The 23565-nt window shown below is 43.5% G+C and overlaps 1 protein-coding gene across 10 annotated transcripts in view; it reads right to left on the bottom strand.

Moving 5' to 3' along the window:
* LOC120958427 (filaggrin) overlaps window positions 1-19464 on the bottom strand; it is a 102758-nt gene extending 83294 nt beyond the window's left edge. For all 10 annotated transcript variants that reach the window (XM_040381226.2, XM_040381227.2, XM_040381228.2 and 7 more), the window contains exon 1: window positions 18607-19464. The gene's annotated coding sequence lies outside the window, so the exon portion shown is untranslated. The remainder of the gene's footprint in view (window positions 1-18606) is intronic.
* Between the last annotated feature and the right edge of the window lie 4101 nt (window positions 19465-23565).

Here is a 23565-nt window from a genome sequence, read left to right as displayed (position 1 = left end):
ACGAGCCAGTGCGCCCTGCCCAATGTCGAATCCACACAGCCCACATTACACGCCCCGGATGATTTACTGCAGCCCGCGAAAGAAAATAGAAAAAACGGAGAACTAGACTCGCTACACAATTGGCTTTGATTTCGTGCGCTCGAATACGGCTGCCATATATCTATGCGTTTTCCCGTTTTGTTTTTTGCATGCGGAAACACGTTTATCTCTTGGGGGTTGAAGCGTAGTGGCCGGGCTTTACGACACCGTCCGTCACCGGGCGTCGTAAGCGATCGTTACGATTGTGTGCGGTGCTGTGATAACGAACGGTATGGGCCGCCCTTTCATGCTTCCCTATGGCCAAGCGACACGTAAAAGCTGCTGTCGTGTAGTGTTTTATCTTGTCCATGCAATCTGTAGCCCCAAATCGGCCAAAAACATCGCGACGGTTATGGTGATTTTGTGTGGTTTTTTTTTCTCTTCATTGTGGTATGACTCAATAAAAGCATAAAAACATAAAGCCACGATGCAAAATTGAGCCGTACTTCCGAGAATTGTGCCACAAATGCTGGTTGGTATTTGGCAATTAATTACAAAGCCCACATTAATGGCATAGTTTTAGCGCCGTGCACCGTAGTAGATTGGGAGGTAACGCGAAAATTAGTTTCCCAAAACAAAACCCACTGTTGGCGTGCCGGCATGGAACGGGACTAACGCGACTGTTTGTGTAAGAAAAAAAAAATATCCAAAAGCAAAGAAACAAATACCTTCGACGCTTAAAGGAGGACAGCGTGGAGCTTTTGTTTTTTGTGGGTGTTTTGTTTGTTGCAAAAAAGCCCCAGTGACTATGCATTTGTTTTGTGTCTAGCTGCCTATTTTTTGTTCCGTTTGACAGTCTGCGCGCGGTTTGATGGTTTTTCTTCCCGCGTTTACACCGGGGTAGTACCATCACCGGGGGCACTACTGGCTGAGGTTCCCACACGAAAAGAACCTAACCTTGTACTCCATTTTGGCAAGATGGTGTCAGTTTGTGTGTGTTTTTTTGAGGCTTGTGAAAGTGTAGCATTTAGGGATGCTGGTTGACAAAAAAGCGACCAAACTTCATGCCGAAAAAAACGGAGTAGCAACAATCAACCCTCCTTTAATCAAAGAAAAGATCAGCATTTTCTTATGGCTGCATATGGTTTTTTTTGCTACAACGTAGAGCAATGCAATGCTGTCAATTTGACTGACAAGAGGTTTAATTAAAATTGATTTTCAACCGCATGACGGCGTGTGAAATAAATCGATTCGTATAATACTGTTAATAATGAATGTAGTAATAAATTGATTGAGTGTCGTGTTTCGCGATTATATTTGCAAACCTTTGGAAAACAAAGGCAAACATTGAACGCTAATAAAAGGCTTAAATTTATTTTATTTTTTCCACACAAAAAATAACGTAATAGCAATGAGCGTATCATAAAAAGTGATTTAAAACATTATTCCAATACTTGAATAGCAGCAAACGGTCAATAAGCTCAGCAGCGATAAGCTATATGTTGTGTTTCATAAGAAATATTTATCGGTCCTGTACGAAAATTGTTACAATTGCTTAGTATTGTTTTTTTAATGTTTACATACATTAATATTTTATTGTTTATTAAATTTAGTTACATGTCACACTTAAGTAATATTTTTGGAATAAAAGAAAGATTTCTCTATGAGGCAAACAATTTAGCCTAAAGTATGTTTCATCCTAAACAAAATCATAAACTTCTTCTTATTAAAATAATGTTTTTTTTTCATTTTGTTGAAAAAAAAAACAAAAATATTAAAAGGTTAGGAGAGGGTTCAAATGTTGGGAGCTCTACAAATATGATTGAATTTTAAACCATCACCGAATACATTATTAAACATTCAAATTTTGCTTTTTTTATTTTGAGATTTGAACTCAGGTCGGATGTGCATTATATGTAGGACGTTGACATTGACGCTTCTGAAGCAATTCATATCAGACATGTTAAATATTAATCAGATTGAAAGCTACTCCATTTTAGCCCATTCACAGTATCAGATATTTATTACAGTGATGTTTTCATAACAGGACAAGATTACACAAATAATTACATCCATTAACGACCTACTTAAACAATACATGCATACAAAGGGTACATATCAATAACAATCGCATTTCCATTGTAATACTCAAACCCTTTTTTCTAATTAACATTCCTACATCAAGTGTACTCATGTATTGCATACGAGCAAACAAATCTGCAGCAACACCATTGGCCATTGGCCCTTTTGGTACGTTTGCTTCATCACCACAAACTAACTAACCCTATCAAGAAACAAAACACCCAATACTTCCCCCACCCCGAAATCGATACTCAACCCATAAATTAACGACATATGAAAATGCTTCATTATTTATTGCCTTGCACCGAACGAGCGTGTGCACAGTTTTATGATTTCTTCACGCCAATGCTGTGTTCCTTCCGCTTCGTTCCGCAGCCGAAACGAAAAATTTGCATTTCCACTGTGTGCAAGCGCATTCTTGCTGCAAGAAATAAAACACGGTCCAGTCCAAGCCGCACCAACCGCAAGCCAGACGGCCGCGCTTAAAGGCGGCGCAATCGAACCGATTGCACTCGTGATCGACATGCCATTAGACAGCGCGCGCGCCCGCCTTTAAGACCGCAGACGAAACGCAACACTGGCACAACCGAGTCACACGTTTGTCTAGCGATCCCTCCCTTCAGCCCTGCCCACCCTCCGGTCGATCGATTTTGCTCGCCTTACCTCCCGCCGATGGTAAATGTATCGATGAGAAACAGCAGGCGTTTTTTTCTTCGCGTTTGATTCACATCAAAATTTGTGAATGTGAAATTAAAAACCGATACAAACAGCACACAATTCAATACTCACACTCCACTACCACCTACCCCTGCACACACGCACACACACACCTTCATTCCATTCCGGCGAGCTTTACTTTCACTCGATCTCGATCGCGCGCCGCGATCGGGGAGGGAAACCATTTTTGGACGCTCTTCTCTGGGGCTTCCCCTTGAGGTGGCTGTGTTGATGGTGAACCCTTTTATAAGCAACGCCTCCACAACATTACTCGAATTCACAACATCTCAGCAGCAGCAGCAGAAATTAAAAAACTTCATCGCGAGCCCTTTTCGCCGCACTGCTGTGATCAAAATTTCTTTTCCATGTTTTCTTGTCATGTTTCTGTTTTCATTGCTCGATCTTCATCCAACTGTGTGTGTGTGTTTCGCCAAATGCGTTTTCCGACCGCCGGCGTTTTTCACTCCTCGGTGGGTCCCCAAACAATACAATTGCTCATTGCTCGTTTGCATACACCTATATTTTCACCCTCGCAGCAGTATGGAAAGCGAACACGTCCCTGGCTGTCTCCATAATCAGATGACAGCCGAGCGAACTGCGGAGGTGCGTTGGGTGTCGCACAGTTAAAGTGGCAGAAGTCAAAGGTTGAAGCCTTACCCTGGGTGCACATTCGAGGCACCACTCTGATTAGGTAACAATCGGTCCAAAAGAACTGCCCGACGGGTGTAATAATGGTAGTGATTTCCACCTTTTTGCGCTTTTTGTTTCCCACCACACCGTACCGGATTTGTTCCGGTCGAGTTTAGGTCCATTAAACGCACCCCCATCCCTTGCCATAGGGCCCTAGAGAGGAGGGACGGAGGAGGAGGGCTGAGAAAAATAAACACAAAAAGGCACTCCTTCGCCAGCAAAGACACACACACACACTGTGATTATAGCGGGCCGGTCAAAAAGCAAACAAAAATATAGTCATTATTTTCCGCCACGGCGTGGTGGCAGCTTATGTGGAAAAAAACGAGCATAAGTTTCTTATCAAAGGTTGGTGGCTTGTGGAGACGTTTTGTGTTTTTCCTTCTTTTGTTGATGGTTCAACCTTTGCTTTGCACACTTTAGCGATAACAATCACGGATCGTAAGTTTCAAGGTGGTTCAACTGTTTCGTTCCATTGCACGCTTGCTCCAAAAGCTCGTTGGTAAGCTTTCGAGAAAGATTTAAATGCAATAATCATACGAACCCCGCAGCCGCGAGGTGTCAAGCAAAAATGAGAAATTATATTCACCATCCCATTGCCGGGTGAGTGTTTTGTGCAGCAACATTCCATTCATGTCACGCATTTCTACATTCGTGAGCATTTGTTTGAAAAAAAAAAAAACTGAATCACATTCTCTTCGGTCAACCGCTGGCTTCACGCCCCAACACCGGGCAAATGATGTCATAGCATGCACCCCGAAAAGCCTCTCCCACGGAGCGACACCAACAGCCCGACGGCGGTCGAAGATCTGGCGCGAAAGTTTAGCTGCAATCTTTTGCAGCCAATGGCTCTCGTCGAATCGTTTTGCACATGCACATCACACCCGTCTATGCGGTTGAGGACTGCAAAAAAACGGGCACATTAAAAAGTGCGGCCCTCTTCTTGCATCCTCCTCCCATCTTCCCAGCTCAAACAAGCATTTGGCATGTTTACGGCGAAACACCTCCTACACGGTACGACGCGTCATGTAGTGCGCGGGCAGGCGAGAGATGGGAAATTTCTCACTTTCGCAACTCAGATTGCAACAAGCATATTACTTCCCGCGTGCTTCGTGGCCTTTTCCCACTGTCCGCGCTGTGCTGTGTTGGTCATTTTGCTTTCGATGTTTGGCACCCTTCCAACATAGTTGAGGTGGATGGCGTCGAAAATATGCAAACAGTTGCTGGTGGTGGTTCTCTCACTCTCAAGCTCACGGGGGTGGAACCGGACACGTTTTCATTCCTCAAGATATGGGGAGGGGGAGGGGGGAATTAGCCTACATCACGCCAATCTAAAGCCATTCTGCGGAGATTGTTCTGAGCCACGCAAATCGAGGCATGGCCCTTAGCCTTTCGTCTAACGAATCTTGATCACGAATGAGCATAAGCTTAAAATTGTGAAATAATTTCCATTCTCTCTGTCTATCTCTCTCTCTCTCTCTCTCTCTTTCTCTTCTTCTTCTTCTTCTATCGCTGTTTTATTTGAATTCTAATTTACAGATAGAAATCAATAGTAAAAGCAGCACGCTACAATCGCAACACAATAGAAAAAGGTCGCAATGCAAATCAACCTTTAACTGTCCTCTTAACGTCAACGGGTTTGTCTCCTGGACACGAAAAAAAAACCAAGCTAGCCTTAGCCCCTCATTCCAAATGTGAAACTCACAGCCGCGTATCCATAAGACAGCAACAGCAAAAAAAGCAAGTCTCAATCGCGCTAAATGACTCAATCGATCGTAACTCAATCGCTTTGAAATTGAACCTCCACCAGCCAGCCTAGTCACTAAGACACTGAGACAGCTTTCAAGCGTGTCATTACACCCCACATTTGCCTTCACACACACACACGCGAGCCGGGTTTTCGGAGCTTTTCGTCCCGCTTTTCTTATGCGAGCGATTTGGGCAGCGGTTTAAACCGGATTCGATTCGGCACGGGGGTGAGAGGAAATTGCAACGAAAAACAATCACCCACTTCACCTTCTACAACGAAAAATTCGATTCCATTTCATTTAATCGTACCCCTGCTTGCATCAGACCGGATGCATATTTGTTCGCACAGCAATCGCGCACCAACTGACGAATCTAAGGGTTCGTCGCTTGCAGCGCACGGCAGTTCTTTGCATCATTTCTCGGCAGTTTGTTCTCGCTGAGATGGTAGTGCACTTTGTTGTTTCACTCAACGTCTTGCGACATCCATCCTGTGTGTCCGCGGTGTGCCCTTGTGGCAATCATAAATAATGATTAATTGAACAGCTTTGCAGCAGGGAATGTATAAATAACTGACCGATCGGCACCTGTGTTTGAGTAAGTAGACTGGGAACGGATGAGGGAGTTGAGCGTTTTGTCGCGAAAACAACAAACAGCCGGCAATGAAGGCATACCTTATTACCGATCTTCTGGCGATGAATTGCGCCGTAAAGATGTGCTCTTGAGCAGACGGTCCGCGCGTAGGCGTTGGAAGACTATTTTCTAGAAACAATAGCATCTTAACTAAACTTGTGTTAATTTAATGCGGTTTACAAATGTTCTTAAACACTCAGGGTGCGCTTTTTACGACGAGTTCAATTCATTGACCATGCCATAATCGCAACAGCACCAACAGGCTGTTATATTTCACACTTTGTGACAATATCTCACCGACTGGTTGTTGACAAAAGGCTTAAAAGTGTCATTGCCAAAATAGACTCCATGGTGCGTCATGCTCACACACACACACAACACTACCTAATTGCATTTAGCACCGACAGAAGAAATCACTTCTTCAAGATCATTCCCACAGTCTTGGCTCGAACGTTGTCTTCAATGAGTTCGGTTGACTCTCTTTCTTGCTTTGTCCGTCACTTCATTTAGACTTAATCGCCAGCTAACGGTTAGTGGATGTACAACTGAGCCGGTGTGAGCAGACCGTGTTTTATGTTCCTTCCCGGAATATTCAGCTCCACGCTGGGATTGGCATAACCTAGTTGATGGAGTGATTGCCAGTGACCTTTACTGTTGCCAAATGATCTTCCGTCATTTTTGCAATGCATTCACGTTGTAGACCTCCTGATGACCAAGCCCAGCAGCATGGGAAGGGAGCGTTCTGAGAGCGCATTGAATAGTATCATAAAAATGAATTCAAGAACTTAAAATCAGTCACAAAGAACTATAAAACTAAGAACCTTCCGTAATAATATCGTATGTCAAGAATCAGTTTTTTAACTAGACAATTATTAATAAATGGGATATTATCCATTTAAGACAAAAATTTACACAGCTATAGAGATTTTATCAACAATTATTTCCGTTGAAAGTAGGTAATATCTGTTTTTGAACAACCGTCAATGAAGATTCGATCGTATGAGTCAGCTGGTGAATACGTGCCACGAATGAAGTCCGGTATAGATCAAGGCTTTGAACAAGCACTACACGCTGTCCTCTCCCCATCACGCTAGACCTAATGACGGTGATCAAGCTGTACAACACACCGGCATTAGCAACATATGCCGCCTGAACAATTTCGTAAAAAATGTCCAACAAACTTGTTCTAGCAGCTCGTGGTTAACCGTTGTTCAGGCAACGCCTAGTGCAAGTCTCTTGTCGGAGGTTAGGGCTCTTTGGTACCTCTACGGTACGCATATTGTCGCGTTCGATCGTACCAACGATTGATCGACTTAATGGTAGTGTTTGTGACGATCACGTCATCCGGAGTCGGTGTTGAACGGTATGATTCAAGGTGGATGACGGTATTTTCGCGATAATCTTTGAAAGTGTGAGAGCAAGCAAGGTAGAATGTAGACTCCGCCACGGGAACTTCCGTACGCACCTGTTAGATGAGCAAAACAGCTGCGATCGATTGAATCGTGGCATGATGGAGGTATTTCGAATGAGATAAACTTCCTATTGCTTTCAAGATGCAGTGGCTAGATTTTAAAAGCGAACTGTTAACCTAATTTATCTGCTTTTATGGCCGTTTGGGAATAGATGTAAGATAGAATATCTTAGCAGGGTCATCTTCATTAGCTGTTTTGTGATGAGATCTGATAAATACAGCCATTTTTAAAGAATAAGGAAATCATTACCTTCTTCAGAAAAATTAATGAAACTATTAAATACAAAACAACGTCTCATTATTTTCTTAGAAAAAGTCATATAACTGGAACGAATCTATGCTCGACGCCAGCAAGAAATTACAGTCCACCAACCACACCTAGGAAACTGCGATAAAACGGAACCACTTCGGAACGATCAGGAAAAGAAAAAGAAACAAGCCCAGTGACCTAAGAAGATAAACGACACCCAAACTCCGTCCGGCAGCACTGTTGAGTGCTCGGTATTTTTGCACCACAAATTCACAAGTCCGCTCACGCAAACGCCCCTGGTTGGCCCCATTGCCATGTCGCATTGCCATTCGCAACTCCCGCCGGAGACCGGGATGACCGGGTGTAACAACTTTCGCGTACCGTTCGCTAGCAGGTCCGTTGCTTTTCGAAACTGGACCCCGGGTTCGGGACGCGTGAGTTAGTTTGGCAAGTCACCGAATGAACCAACCGGTCAATTAGGCACCATATTTATGTGGCTCTTCGCATCCAGACTAGCTCAGCTCGCGCTGACTGTGGGGGATTTTTCTTTCCTTCCTCGCACGCAACACTTTGTCCCGCGGGTTTGGTACTCAACGAAGCATTTCCACCGATACGACAACACAAAGCAAAGACACAAACGAACCGGCAAAACTTAATATAGCGTTAGCTTTAATGACAAATAGTTTTAGCACGATGATGTCGAGACCCTGGCGCATAGACCTCGCTGAACTCTACCGGTCCGTTTGGGGGTTTGGAGCAAAGAACTCGTTAGTATCCCGCTTACTTTGACCGGTTTTACGGCGAATGTGGATATCTTTGTGGGGTGGTGGCTCCGAAGGTATTTAAACCGCGGTCGAAAGCGGTACACACCTCGACGTATCACGTTTTGCTATCTCCCGCGTGGCGTCTACATGCTTTCGTTGCTTTGTTTGGAAGTAGGGGAGACATATCCGAACCCAAAAAAAACAAGATCAATGCTTGGTTTGAGTTTATAGGACACTGAAGCACAGTCACAAAAAATGAAGATAAAATGAAATCTCCTATCCCCAGGGTTTTAAGGGAAACCGGAAGATATGGTCTGGAAGACGTACCTTCGGTGTGTGTGTGTTTTTTTTTTTTGGTTTATTACCTCCGCCGAAGAAAGAGACGAATAATCTCGACGGCTTTGAGTTTTGAATTTTTGAAGAGTCATCCACGACACAAAAGGGTAAGCAAGCGTCGTTTCGATGCCGGCGTTGGAATTGATCAAAACTAACGCTTTATGGTCCACCCAGAAAGAAGGTTGATTGATCAGCACTGCTGCTATTGGGAACTAAGGGTGTGATGAGATGTGAAAGCAGAAAGTACAACGTATTGAGATTGATCCCGAAGCTTCCACCTCTTCTGCCACACCCGGGGAGCTTCAACAGTGCGCCCACACCTAAACGGGGCTTCAAATAAGGTCGCGCAGACCCAATCTAACCGCCCTGGCATAGGATCAGCAGCTTCGTAGCGGTCGAATCGCCGAAAAACCTGTTTCACATTCTCAGCTCTGCCATACCATAGCAAACACTGTTGCAGTTTCATTTCTACCAATTCCTACCAAAACCCAGCACAGTGCTGCGGATCGATTGGTGAAAGGAGGCATAAGGAGGTCGTGCCAGCTGCTAAAGGGTAATTCCTCTCGTTACTATTCCGTTTTGTTTTGGTTTTTTTTCTTCTCCCGTTTCCATCTTCCAGCTCTCGCACATCGGAATCAATAACACGGGCTAATTGCGGCCATTAGGGCAGTGCACACATTGCTCGGCTGTGAGTGTACGTCAGAAAGGTGCAGTTGTTACTACGAAAAACTTGCGCGTTGAATCGGGTTTTAAGTGCGAGTTGTTTGAGGTGGAACTAGTGCCGGAGCGCTTTGGCACGCAGCGAGAACAGGACTGGAGCGTTCCAAGGGCAAAGTAGTCCAGATGCATGAAAAAGACAGGTTGAACAGCGTAACAAGGATTGAGGATTTAATTTCTAAAATTGCTCGCCTCTCCCCAGGTGGGTGACATTGGAGTGGAGCTTATTTTGTTCGGCCATTATGTTTTCAATACTGTTCAAGAATAATTGCGAATAGCTTTAGCGTAGGGGAGAGTTGCAAAGGAAGAGTTCTTTGGAGTTTATTGGAAGTTAATTACAGAGCAAAAGAATCGTACAAAAAGGTATACAATATCGAAATAGATCATTTTGAAGAACATTTTAAGATCGTTAAGAATGAAGGTCGTCGTAGGCCTGAAGAAGATTTCTGTTCTCAATAAGCGAACAGAAAACTAGCTTTTACTAATTTATTGAGAATGACGGATTGGAACCAATTTTATTGTATATGGTAATGCTTATTGAATATGATAATGCTCAATATGATCATGCATGTTATGATGGAACTCTTTCACATGCTCTCTCAAAGATCTAAACTTGCTCTGAGTTTTACTTATTTGATGTGCCAGTTCAGATACCGAACTACATATAAAAAGGCACTTCTTCGAAAAATATTAATGCATGGTCGTTAGTGGACTTCAATTCTCCTATTGTATTGCCCGAACCCTTCCTGTAACTTCCAGCGAGCTGCAGATGTCTTTGGATGTATGAGCAATTAGATATAAGATGCATCACACGAAGACTACTATCCAGTCATACAATAATATTGACAATTTAGTTCCTCATATCAAAATCCTAACAGCAATTCCTTGGATTAAGCTTCCACTCCACATCAATTCTGTGTTCAAGTCTGTCAGAGTTACTATTTGTTGATTTGTCTTGTTTTTTACAGCAAATTACAACCTCCAAAAATTAAAGGCACATTACTGGAAAGACATTGGAGGACTCAACTTGGACGGATTTATTTGCATGCTACTGTAAGAAAATGGATTTTCTTAGAGAAAACTTAACTATCCGAAATCGATAGCGGTCCAAATCTCTATCATTAGCACCTTTTTAAATCATTGTTTGCATTTTAAATCCAACTTCATTCATTCAAAGAATACTTTCATTACTCTGTACTTTCCCTTCCCGGTATCCCATTACACCGAGAGTTAATCCGCCCGAAACCAAGCGCCACTGTGTGTGCGTTACACCGACTGCAAATAAGCCCGCCGAGTGTTTGCGGGATTACGTTCCGATTACGTGCAGCACCCTTCAAAGGCTGACCCCAATTCAGATCGTTAATCAAACGAACACGGGAAAACAGTTTTCCATTTCACCCGCAGCGCCCAGCAACGCCTTTCGCGGGGATTAACGATTCCTTTCCAGCGCCACTTACACTTTCCATACGCATTTCCCAAACGAAGACGAAGAAAACTCCCTCCTTTCCTGTTGTGAGGTGATTTCAAGCAAACGAACGATATGCAATTGTTGCATTTTGGCTGATTTGCTGACGATCGTTCGGCAGAAACTTCGAGTCTCATCGATCGAATTGGGCGAAGGGCGCGTGTCTGCTCGGGAGGGCTGTGCTTCATTTCCGCTCCGCAATTGCATAGGCCCGGGCCGCCGGAAACGGCCGTCGAAGAAAACTGGCCTCGAAGCTCCCCCTGTTTACCGTTGGGTTGTTTTCGCGGAACTTTCGATGGGTTTTTTTACCGGAATGGCGGGACTAATCAACAACTGAAACCGAAAACCCATCGGCCACCATTGGAGGGAAAGTTTTTTTGTTCCTTGGTGGTTTGTGCTAAAGCCGCTCTATTATTTGAACTTTAGTGCCTGTGTTAGTCTCCCCTCAAAAGCGCTGCAAATGGATGGTGAAGAGAAGCAACATTTCGTTGCTTTCGTGTGGTGCTATTCGTTTCCTAATTTTCTTTCCCTCTACGCTAACGCCGAGCCCGATATCAAAAAGCCTTCTTCAATCGTCAAGCGAAATTAAATTGCAATCGCAAATACACACGCATACACACATGTGCATACAATGATACAGGTGAAATGATATTGGGTTCCCAATCACACCGCCGACATCTGCCACGGTCACGATGATCGCAGTGCAGAAAAGGAGAAGAAAAAAAAAACAGGAGAAGAAGGAAAGGAAGAGACAACGAAAGACCTACAATTTGCCTTCTCCCAGGGCGCAAAACATAATGTGGTGAAAATGAGATGGGAAGGGATGAACATGAATCGGAAAAAAAATGCCGGGCATAAAAGAAGTATCGCTCTCACACACACAGCGACAACACAGTTCCCAAAACGATGCTCGACCTGCTCGCAGCAACACCTTGGAGCGTCCCTCTGGTAAGATTGCGCGAAACGAACGAAATGAAGGAAAAGCGACGTGCGATGAAAATCGCTCGCAACACAGACCAACACACCGACACACTGTCATTGTGCTAGCTTTCCTTTCCATCACACACACACATACACACACAGCAACATCTTTTTGGCCACACCGTTGGTATATCGCGCAGAAAACGACGAACCCGCGAAATGTGTGCCACCGCGGTATGGATATGAGGTGGAAGATGCCCCTGCAGAAGATCTTCTTTGATCGATCGCAGCACGATCGTTGTTGTAGTAAGTAGAGGCTGGGGAAGGACGATGGAATGCAGTCGTGTGAGAGCTGGGCTGCACTCGCAGAGCCTACGCTATTGTTTAAAGTAGATTAAACCCATCTGATCTGCATTGCCTCGCGCTGGCAAAGGTGAAAAGCTCCCATTGTGACGAATTTGCATAAATCTGTCCGCGACTGTGCCCTCCGGCCACCTGTACCGCCTTGTCACGCTTGGGTAGCGAATGAACTGTTTGTACACTTTTGTCTCAGCACTCAGCCAGCTAGTGCTGCTGCATCTAACCCAGCCACGACAGGTGAATGCAGCATTCAGCGTTCTTCTAGCTTCCATCAGCTCTTATTTTTCACCTGCCACCGGGATGTTTCATGTCAGCTTTGGGTCCCATGTTTTTAAATGTCAACGACCATTTTCACCGTTTTGCATTTGGGGGAGAGATTCAGATTTTTCCGTTTATTATAACAAAAGCGGCACAAATTCCACTGGGATCAACAGTTGTGTGAATAATTTGAAAGCTCTAAAGACCCGTTTAATACAACCGAACGGTGTTTTTTTTCAGTGGCTTAATGAGATGTTGTTAAGTTAATTGTTGAAATTTCTTCAAATCATTTTGAAAGTATCAATCATCATAACAGCGAAAGCGATAGTAATTAAAAGAAATTTAATTCTGCTCTTCCGAGACCAGCGTTTGATTGTGTTAGACAATAAAATTGCTGTGTGGAAATTTACTTCTAAGAGGCTCATTTAATAATATGCCTCTGAGAAGTTCTGAGGTGTATTTAATGTGATAATATTGTAAATGTGAGACCTTACTTTCCTTTTTTAAAAATTAATAAAAAGGTACTACTCAACTCCCTTCACATCTTCATACCTTCGCCGACAATCTCGCAGAGTTCTCAGCATTGCGTTGCGAAGTTGCTTTAATTCTTACCCATCCCCTAGTGTCCCAATGTTGATGTCACCGGGCGATTATCAGCCAAGCATCATTCCCACCCCGGGGAGGGCGATTCAGTCCGATACCGGCAATTACACACCGAAACAATTCTAGCCTTTATTCATGCGCTTCACCCTGAAAAGCGTGCTCTCTCGGGGTGTTTGTGTGGCGGGACGCAGCCCGCGAAATCTATGCAGCGACAATGACGCTAATTAAAAGCCAAGCGTGGTGCGTCGTACTTCGGCGCGGTACCGCCAGATCCATTACCTTCGCCAGCTGCACCGGATACTGTGGAAGTGGTCGGATCACTCGGCAATGGAACCTCCTAGTAACGGATCGTCGTAACGCTCCAGATAGTGTAGCGATCGTGACAAGCAAGCGCGCTTCTACGACTCGCCTTAATCGATTGCACAAATGTGCAGAAAAGAGAGCTTGTCAGCAGCGGCGCACTTAATTGTTGGCATTTTTATTGGATGAGGTTGTTTGTGGCAAGTAGTGGATTATTAAACTCTCATCAGATACATCGGTTGACGTGCAGAATCCATTCGAATGGAATTCTGAGTTGATAGAGGCGTAAAACCCAGATCTTGGTCAAGACTTCGTTAAGAAAGGAAGCAAGATCCATGCTCTCATCTTTGAAGTTTTGTATTATTATGAGCGTCCCTTATCTTACTTTCCGATTTAATCAGTTCAACATAAAATTACATCTTTTGACAGTTCCTAGTTTTGTACTGTCAGCTTCCTATTTCACATCTTCTGATGAAGACATCAGCGTAGGTCGAATATCCCAAAATTCTTCAATTCTTTGTGTGCCTTCTTGTCTAAGTGAGAGTGAAAACAGGCAAAAATGTGTAGTACAGCTTCAACTATCTTTTCTACTTTATAGAACATTTATGATTTATGAAAAGTTAGTAAAAACAAACACATCACCTCAATTTATCTTATTTAATACAGTGACCTGCTTAATTGTTCCACCTGCTATCTTTCGCTACCAAAATATTGAACCAAAGAACCCCAATAAAACGGTTAGCTCTGCGTCTTATCCAACTTGAGTGCTGCCCGCACGTGGTTCCACTCATCTGTCATCGTACTAAAAAATCGGTGAATCGTCTCAAACTATACTCAGACACGTTGTTGCGCAACCCCTTTTAAACCCGCGCCCTCCTAACCGAGTGCGCACGCGAATTAATTCACTTGAACGCCCGCACGCCCGGTTCGCTGGCCAGTGACTTCACTATGAAACCCAATCTCAACGCCAGCGCTCGGTTCGATTTATCATTCCAACACATTACGCTTTTGGTCAAACGCCATTTGTCGCGTAAACTGATAGCGGGGCGACCCACTCCTACACCATGATCACGCCGAGTGTCAGAAATGGCAAAATGAGGGGAGGTGATCGATATTGGGGTTGATGGTTGATGATGTTGTAAGTTTTACAAGCGGTCAATCAAAGAGTGCAGCTTTGGAGCACCCTCTACGACCAAGTCGTCACCCAGATGCACTTGTACCACGGGGGGCGATTCGCTCTGGGAATTCATGTCTCCGTCTGATTGGATAAGTTTGTTGACCAAGTTACCTTATTTTGGAAACAAATCGTTACTTATCAATCAACCTGTTTGGCAAAAACGGAAGAACTGCATTCTTCGACCGTAGCGTGATGAAGAGAGCTGCACGTTCTCGTGCAGAGGAATGCACCACCATATGGGCACAGTGTGGTGGCGATGGGAAGGTACTTGGGTTGCATTTTTCCGGTTTCCTCCCCCCAATTGCAGCACGAAACACAAGCACACTTGCCTTACGGTCATCCGTTTGGCGTTCCTCTGCTTCGCTATGCCTTTTTTACAGCAAATTAGTCCTCAACCCCTCCACTCAACACGGCTTTCCACGGCAGTACGGTACAGCAACCTGTAACAGTGTGTTTGTGCATGCGCGCGGTCGAGCCGTGCACACGTTTGATGAATTAGTGATATTGAAAACAAGAACCAGTTTCTGCAACCACGAGCAGCTGCCGCCGATCGATACACCAGCATTTTTGCCCTACCACGTGAAGGTTAACCTCTGCTGCACAAGAACGTGCATCGACAGGGACGACCCCCTTTCGGCGGCCTAGCAACTCTGGGGCACTCCACAAAAACCGAAGCCAAATGCGAATCGATTTTAAGAATGGACCGGCACACATATGCCGTTGGGCACACCGACCGTAACCGAAACTACGCGGTAATATGATTCGCGGGAGAGTCAATGGATGTTAATTAAACGGTAAATAAGGGTGAATTCCAGGCAGCTCGCACCCAACTCCCCCCGGGCTGGAACAGCCTTTTTCGTGGTGTCTTGACAAGTGACAGAAAAACACAAAGTGTCGTATCGTGTTTCACGCATCGGCTGAGGGAGTTCCCGAGAAGGTAAACTGATCATTTGCATACCATTGGTCGGCGAGGCTCCAAAACAACCTCTCCAGCGTGTGAGTTCAACCGGACATGGAAGGTGTAAATGATAAGTTATGCTAATAACACGCAGGATTACGATGTAAACAATGTCTACGCCAAAAGTCAAACCCGCCGAAACAAAGGATCAGAGATATGTTGACAACTTTTTTGGTTGGAAAATTACAGCTCTAAGCGCGGAAGATGATAGGGTTAATTTGATTCCGGTATCGATAAATGGCGATAAAACTAATGGAAGGTTAATTCTAACTTATTATGAACGACTAACATCATCAAAACCAAGGAGTTATTGCTAAAAGATGCACTTTATTATTCCACCGGTTTTAAAAGTGCTATGTCTGGTCATTTCATGCAGGTTAATGATGGTGAGGATTTGATAATGCTACCACATTATGATAAGCATTTCTATTTGTGATAAGACACATTCCAAAACATGTCACATTATCATTTGACGGTGTGTTGTTTTGGTGTGACAGAAATGCCCAAACTATACTCATGGGAGGAGAAGAATTGGGACGTATGAGAGCATTTCAAGCCTTATGATTCGGTTAGATTCAGAGTTGTCTCTAAAATTAAATATTTATGTGTTTAAGTATTATCTTAAGTATCTGTACTTGATTCGAATAATCATGCCAATTGAAATGGTAAACATACCACCTGCATCGAGAATGGTTTTATGCCTTATTTACATATTTATGCTGTAATTATTGTTAAGGTTTATGACAACATACACAATAGTTTTATGTCAGACACGTAAACTTCTAAATACTGCAAAGCCTTGAAGTAAGACATAGTTCTTCTCTTTAGCACAACAACCGCTGTCGGTAAGAAGTGAAGGCCAGTGTAAAACAATACTAGCTGCTGCAAATGTGATGGCTTAGAGGATCAAGGTTATAAAGCAATTTCTATTTTAAAATAAAGCTATCGATATTAGCTTCATATTTCGAGGGAACGACCAAAATAAGTTGAGTAAATCTAATTATCAATACTCCAATTAGATTGTGAACTTGTTTCTTGGATCTTTCAGTTGGTTGGTTTCAAAATCGCTCATGAACTGTAATTACCAAGCGTCAAGGGAACTATATGATACTTATCAGGTGTTAGTAGCATTGTAGAGGTTTTGTACATCGGGCAACAGTATGTACAGTAATTCTAAAATAACATTAGAATTTTGAAGTTCTCTCATATCTATTGATAGTTTAAGTATTGTTTGGTAATCATAGTGCTAGGGTCTTTAAGTTCTTCAAACCAATTATGAGGATACAACGAGGACAACAATAGGAATATAAGAACTAAATCGTCCAGTGTAAAAACTGGTGGAATGGATACATAAGAAAATGTAGGTCTGCAATGCCCTTTCTGTCATATGTGTCTATTAAAATTTTGATTTAGAGAAGCCGACATGTCTTCGATGAATGTTCATTTCATATTTTCCCTATTATTGCATTTTTATCCTACTTAATGTGCTAGAGTACAACTAACATTTCAGATGATATTCTTGCAATTATAAGTAACATAGAACCCTGCTCTAAGCAACTCTAAAACGACATTGAAGATAAAAAAAGCCCACACATTCACAAATCGGAGCACTGCCGCCGATAAGAGATGGAAAAAGATTAGTGCAACTATCATTAAACATTTCCAGTTACCGAACACACACTCCAGTACTATCTATCCCATCCATCTCGACACGCCACAATCGCACGCGCGTATGTATGCTTATATGTGAGCCAAGATTCATTTATGGTATTCTATGCGCTACCAAAACCCCGTTACTTGCACCACTTTGCCGACTGGCACAAGAATGACGCCCCGAGCCGGTACGAATGCAACAGGTACGTGCGCAACGCGAGTGCAACAGAACGCACAGGTGCTACATATGCATTTAACGAAATTGGTGCACACACACACACACATACCATCCAGCAAAGAAAGCCAGGCATGGGACTGTAATGCACCGTTTTAGTTTTTGCCCCAAATGTAGATCATCATTTGTACCGTGGGTGATCATTCAATGATCATTCTTCGCGCACCACGACTGCAGGCTGAGAAGAGATGTTTGTGGAAAAGCTATCACACCCAGCTCAACCTCGAACCATTGATAAAGAGAAGCTCGAATCTCGACCCTTTTTATTGGAATGAACGAATGGCAAACCCTGTGTTTCTGCCGGCTCTGCAGAGCAGCGGAACAGAGGATCGAATGAAAAGGCTTGAACCTGAACAAGAACTTGCCCGGCGTGTGGAACGAAACCTGCTTCACAGCTAGCGACCCCAGCTATAGATCGTTGCTTTTGCAGCATTGAGATCATTCCACACACTGCACCGTGCGGCCAAACACACCGACAAAAAGGAGCCTCCTTCTGGCTGACTCAAGAAACAGGTTCTGGTCGAAACTGGTCGAAACCATCGGAAAGCATACAAATACACACACATACAGACATTTATGTTAAGGTATGCCAGTGGTGTGTGTGTGTGCTGGTTGTGCCCTTCCTCAAGCAAACGGACACGGCCTAACGAACCTGTATGACGGGCCTGGCAGCGCATTCTTGAAGGGCCTTCGCATGTCCGCTAATGACCGAAACAATTGACCGCTGTTGCTGCTGCTGCTGCTAGTGCCGGTGGTGTTGGTGAGTGAGTGAGTTTGCGGTGTTGCGTGACGAAGCGGAGGCAAAGGCGGGACAAAGTATTAACAGAAAAAATGCTTCAAAGTACAACATAAATATTATGTACCCGAGGGAAGGCAATGGACCCCGAAAGAAGCACCAGGAAAAATGCAGAGCAGCCAGCGCTTTGGCGATGCAGAAGAACAGAAGCAGGAAGGCTCGGGGCTATCTTCGTGGGTCGATCTTTGCGTTTTCCTTCCAAACGCCGATTCAACCCCAGCGAAGGGTTCGTTCCCTTTGGATTTTTTTCTGTGTGTGTGCATGAAGCTCCCCTTAGCAAGACACACCCCCTTGCGAGGAACTGGAGGGTGAACCCCCATGCCAGGTGGAAGAAATCATGTCCTCATGTGAGGTTTGAACGTTTCGTCACAGGTCACCGTCAGGAGGAAGAAGCTTCGGTCGTTGATTTTATGACAGTTTTACGAAGCTTCCCAATTAATACCGGGGCCAACCTACCTGTACAGCGGCAGGAGCGGACGATATATTTTACGACGACGTGTTTCGTGTTTTTTTTTTGTGTGGGGTTGGTGGAGTTACTGGCCTGGAACCGGGAAACTTGCTGCTGCCGTGTCACAGGAACACACTTGGGAGCTAATTCTAAGCAATCGTTATAATCACAAGCTTCTTTTTTCTCACAAGCTTCTAAGACGCAGTTGCGGGCCACTTCACGCGAACGGCACTTTTTGCACGCAAAAACTATTATTGCACTCCGCACTTGGTAAGCTGTAGCAGCTCGTGGGCTTGGAGATTAAAATATATTTTTCTCACTGTACACTGCGCTTTTCAAACCCGAATTGCCGAACGATGTATGTTCGCCGCACCGTTTGCACCGCCCCTCACTGACCGCACGTGGACGAACACTTGAAAAATAATGGCAACCGTGGCAGAGATAAAAATGCACTGTTTGCTTCGATCGGTTTTGGTGCACTGTTTGCCACGCGTTAAGCATGTACGGCCTCTCTCTGCGTTGGCGTATCTTAGCGATCTTGGCGTAATTTCTCGTTTGCCGCAAAGTAACACAACCTCCACTTTGCACCTTTTTTTTTGAAATTTCAGAGCACCACCGAGTTTGGGTTTTTTTTACGTTTTTCACTCAATTTAGCACTGTTACCGACTGCTAATGCTGTTTGTTGCATGCAGATTCACCTTTCGTCACTGGACTGGACGCCGCGCAGTACTACGCTGGCGACCGAAGAAGGGAACAGGAAAAAGAACATACACTCTTGCGTTTCACTTGCGCGATGCATTCGCGGCGGACGCGCGTTCCTCGGTCGGTGGTGGTTCGGCGTAAGGTTCGCACACAAATAGGCACCGGTTTCGATTGGTAAACTTGTTGAGCCAGTCCGCAGCGCTACGCAACGGTGGCCGTTGTCGGTGTATTGGTGCCGGCGCTGCCACGAAACAGCTCACTATGGGCCGTGGCGATTGAAGTTGTTAAAAAGTTGAAAAAAAATTAACAATATATTTAAAAATAACAAAAAAAAGACAACAGCGTCTAATTATTCAGCATATTGTCACGTATTGATAATTGAGAAAAAATAATAAGCAATATAGAAAAATGTGCGGAAAATAATGGATTTCTAAAGTTGCTATCTTTCGTTCTACAGTTCTTTGTTATATTTCCCAGCTATAATCCTCATAAAAATATAAAATATCAAATAATTTTTGTAGATTTCCTCGTATATCATAAATTTCTCTTGCTAGTCTGTATATGATTCAAAATAGAAAGATTTTAAAATTGTTATACTATTTTCATTCTTTTTTCTTTATTAATAAGTTTCAACATATCGAACTTATCATTTCAATATCATAATAATAAATTTATGAGTTCATTTATTATTTTTTACTTCTCATTCATAATTCCTGGCCGGTCTCGTGGTACAGTCGTCAACTCAAACGACTTAACAACATGTCCGTCATGGGTTCAAGTCCCTAATGGACCGAGTTCCCTTATGCAGAACTGATTATCTTGCAATGGTAATAAATGAGTCACTGAAAGGAAAGCCCCATTAGTAGTGGTACAGGCAGGTCTAGACCGACAACGGTTGTTGTGTCAAAGAAGGAGAAGAATTCATTTTGTCTCATTTATAAATGCAATTATGTTATAAACTTTGCTTGGTTTTATCCACTTAGTAATAACGATTAAAGGCTTTAAAATCTTCACTGATCTAATTAAATAAATTAAATCAAATGTTATGTTTAGAAAATGTTAACAAATTATGTACATGTAAACAAGTTTTTTACATATTCTTACATTTGTATTTGCATGCTTTAAACGTTGAAATATATTTTTTGTATTATTTAATATATTTTTTTTAATATATTAAATATTTTTAATTTAAATATTGTCTCATCCTTTTTATTACTAGAAAATTTATATTAAAAATAACAATAATAAAATAATAATAATAATAGAAATGATAATAATAATTTGAAATAATTTTAAACTTTTTTTTCTTAATTTTGACCAAAATTCAAGCTAACGTACCCAAAACCGAAATATGTTTCTATTGGGTCACACCAACACTACTTGGTCGTTACCACGCACACCTGGCTGCTAACAACAAAACATTTCTCTTGAGCATGAAGAACAGCATTACCGTAGCATAAAATTCTCGAAAAGACTGTTTTGGAAGCCTAAATTAGATTGCATTTAAAACAAAACTCAGTATAAGAATGTCTTATAACATTTAAATACTTTCATTATATAATCAAACAAATGTGAAAGTAAAATAGCATGATCACTACCAGAGGCTTCCTACAGATTCTGCACAGACGTTGATTTACTGACGGCGAAATCTGATGGCAAAACCAATTCAGCATACCTGACCATTCCTACGCAAATCTTTGAATGTATCCTCCGCAACCAGAAACATCGGTATGGCCATTTTTCATCCCATCTTTTCGTGTAATGCAATCCCCCTTCAAATCTTAACTACCCACCAAGAATGAATGTTTTCCATCCCACCGATGCTGAGATAGCGATCGCAATGCGAACAATTCGCTCGCAATCCCCTGAGCTCTGGGCTAATTTTGCCGCCTGTCGATGCATATCGAGCAAAACCTTCCGTCATCGGCTTTATCTGCAACATTCCCAGCGCAGGCTGGTTCTGCACAGACCAAGCCCAAGCAGAATGATGATGGATCGTGTTCGGTTGCGTGCTGTAGCAGTTTTAAGACACTCAGACAACCTTCCCTTGGTTCACACCCCTTACAGTACCACAGCCCAGGGCATGCAGATACATCGATAAGAAGAATGGGGTTTTGTGGGTGGAGAGGGAGGACAGTGTAGGGAGGACGTTGTCTATGACGACGTGCCCGATAGTGGTGCCGGTGTAAGATTGCATTTTGCGTCTTTTTTTTTCTACTGTTTTGATGTTTCAGGAAGCGAACCCTTTGTGCGAAACTCATCACATTTCACGATTTCAATCGAACCAACGCTTATCAGGCGCTGGTGTTTTGTGTTTGTTGTTTTACGAAAAAAGAACCGTAGGGGAATTTCAGGGCTTTTATTTTATTTCGATTTATATGATAAAAACAATTGCCACATGTAACATAAAGTTAAGAATGTGATCGATAGCGATGAAGGCGTTAGCGAGGTGCTTGACTATCGACTTGTTAAATTGGCGCTCAGTTTTGATGGCTTATGGCTAGATGAACGCTTCTTCTCTTTCTCAATTTAAGAATTAAATGTTGAGGATCAAATGTCTTAGATATCTTTGAAGTAATAAAACTCATTTGGTGCATTATGTTAAAGGCGCAACGCTTCATACTATTTAATTTATGTATTTCTTTAGGTTATAAGCGTAGTTAAGGGCAACCAAATAACTCAAAAACTACTCTTATTGTGTTCTATTAGCCTATAAAGACCTTTCCACACCGTCCAACCTATTTGTAAACCGTTTACGTGCGTTTGAACCTAATTTGCTCTCCCTTGGGTGCAATAAAAACAAATCATTGAAATAGAAATAGAACACCCTCCATGCCTTCCTTCCTCCCCCCCCCCCCTCTAATCCATCGTTCTTGGCTTATGTAATGCGTTTCATTGCACTTTCTCCTTCATCATGTCGCTGGCCGCGATTATGCGTGCGAGCCGTCTTAATGGGAAGGGTCCCCGCAAGCACTCCGCAAAGCGGACACGGCGGATTGTATTCGGATTGTCTGGCGATCGAAAGAGGTGGCCAGAACGTCGGGGTCGGTCGTACCCAGTGCACCGTGACGGAAACAATCGCAGATGCGTTCGCATTGCGCAGGAGGGTGCAGGAAAATAGTCCACCGACAGGTCATAAATTTGGTCGAAGTCCTCCCCCCAATAGCAGGGACCAATGCATGCCGGGCGGCGAACCGTTCGAAAACGTCGGCAGGCCAAGATCGATGTCGCATAAGTTTTCTCGAATCTATGCTACGCTTTCGGTGTGTGGCGGTGTAGTTTGATAGACGAAATGCTGCTGAACAATCGACACAGAAGCGATGGTTTTTGTTTTATGGCAGGAAAGGTGTCACGCTGGACGTGTGGGTGTTTCGAAATCGAAACACTCCGACCACCACCAAATGGGCTTGGGCCACAAATAGCAGCGAGTGGTTGTTTGAAAGCAAACACAAACCAATTCCCTTCTACTTCCCCAGAGGAGTATGAAAAGTGATCCGAACGCGATTGAAACGCGTACGCGGTAGTTTTGAGGTGAAGAATTTAAGATGCAAGTAATTAAAGTGGCATCTTCGTTTAAAGCGATCTCATTCTTTGTGAAAGGTTCTTTCTTTGGTTCTAACTTCGGTTGCGATTGTGCAACCGCCCGTTTATGCTATGCAAGGCAGAGAAGCTGTCGGTAAACTGTCTATATACAGGCTGATTGCTGTAAAGCGCTTTTCTTTCACCATCCATTGTCCCGTTGGTGTAGAAGCCGAAGCGTCTCGTCTATCCAATGCGCTCCCATCCCACCCTGCTGCTGGGTGGATGTTTTGAAAATAAATGCGGAAAAATACACCGCTTCAGCGTCTCTTGGGGTGGATCTCCATGCGATCCCCGTTACTTGATACCCCCACACCTCACGTGTATGTATGTGTGTGGGTCTGTGTGCTACGAAACAATTATTGCTGCATATTTTCGCAAGCCTTTCGGCGGGTGCTTCGGCACAAGCGGGGCCAGTTCTTGCCACTTACACCATCAACGCTCATATCGCCCACCGCAACAGGTGAAAATTTTGACGGAGCCATTTTCAACGCCTCGCTACCGGTTCCGAGGCTTCCCCGGGAACATGACATGGCGGATTCGCGCTCGTCGATTTTGTTCATTTTAATGAGCATAAATACAACGGCCGAAATGGTTTCAGTTGCCTTTCTTCCTTTTCGGCGTATTTTTTGCATTTCTCTATGCTCTTTGCGGGGTTTTAATTCTTCAGTAAGGTGGTATTGAAT

The sequence above is a fragment of the Anopheles coluzzii genome, chromosome 3 (assembly GCF_943734685.1).
Source record: "Anopheles coluzzii chromosome 3, AcolN3, whole genome shotgun sequence".
In the NCBI taxonomy this organism is placed as follows: domain Eukaryota; kingdom Metazoa; phylum Arthropoda; class Insecta; order Diptera; family Culicidae; genus Anopheles; species Anopheles coluzzii.
The sequence above is the reverse complement of the archived record's forward strand: the minus strand, read 5'-3'. Positions and strand labels throughout refer to the sequence as shown.